We start from the raw sequence: 1,496 nt of genomic DNA, 5'->3' as shown, positions 1-1,496 counted from the left end.
TATCGTTATGAACTGATAACACAACAAACCAAATAAATACCAATAACATCACTACAAATGATAATGAAAGAATTATTAAGGAAAAGCAAATACTTCTGGAGATGTGAGTTCACCACGTACCTAATGCAAACAACCAATCAATAATTCGCGCAAATTCCGATATGGCAACTGTGTAGGCGTGGCTATACCATCCAACCAAGCGACATTCACTGGGGAAAGGCTGGGTATATTTGTGATGTGCAGTGTGGTAATAATGATAATGATGATATAAATTGCAATGGTAATAACAAGAGTATAATGTGGATGATAATGATGATAGTATTAATGATGTTGATAACAACAGTAATCAAAAGAATAATAGTGATAGTTATTATTAATAAAATGATAATGATAATGATTATACTGATAATGAGGATCATGATAATGATTAAAATGATTATAATTATGATTATTAAATATCAATATTACTATTACCATTACTATCATTATCATTGTTGATGATAATGATAATAATAATGGTAATGATAACAATAATGACAATAATGATAGTAATGATGATAATAATAATAACAATGATAATAAAAATTAAACAATGATTATGATAATAATAATGATAATGATGATGCTTATAAAGATAAGAATAAGGATAATGAAGGTGATAATGATGATAATAATAATAAAGATAATGCAAATAGTTATGATAATAATAATGATAGCAATGATAATAATAACAATGATAAAATGATGATAACTATGTTAATGATCGTAAAAAGGATAATAATGATGACAATTATGCTAATCATCATCATTATTATTATCATCATCATTGTTATTATTGTGAAAACAAAATTGACGGTGATAATATGATAAAAAAATAGTGATAGTTATAATAGTAAGGATAACAATAATGATGATTATGATGAAAGTACACACGAAGCTACCCTCATCTGTTTGCTAATTGCAGATTAAATAAAATCTAAAAAAACAAAATTTAAAACAAAAGAATACATCAGTAGAATCATGTACCCTGAATTTGATAATTTACTGAATGATAATAATAGTTCTACGACTTTTCCCACTGACAAAATGGAAACTGAACAGATGGTATATTTTGAATTTTAAATGGCGGCCATTTTTAGCTTCTTTCTTTCCAAATAAATTGACTCTAATTGTCACACATCCATTATCAGCCAACCATTTTAAATGAGAAAGAAATTCCATTTTGTGCTTTGCTGTGTAGTGGCGTTTCAAAGGAATCAGGAATTAAATTTAGTTAATATTAAAACTGTAATCTAAACGTCCATTGCCGTATTATTGTGTCACTCATACAGTACTGTGTCTTATTCTGAATTAATATTATAGTTAATATCATTTTTCACTATATTGAATGCTATATCTAATCAGAGAGAGATTTTTTTTATAAAAAGGATTCCATATATTTATATACATCTATTATATATACAGTATATATATATATATACACATATATATATATA

This window comes from Penaeus japonicus, unplaced genomic scaffold (genome assembly GCF_977035675.1).
Source record: "Penaeus japonicus unplaced genomic scaffold, GWHDUDI00000001_assembly GWHDUDI00000005, whole genome shotgun sequence".
In the NCBI taxonomy this organism is placed as follows: Eukaryota; Metazoa; Arthropoda; class Malacostraca; order Decapoda; family Penaeidae; genus Penaeus; species Penaeus japonicus.
The sequence above is the reverse complement of the archived record's forward strand: the minus strand, read 5'-3'. Positions refer to the sequence as shown.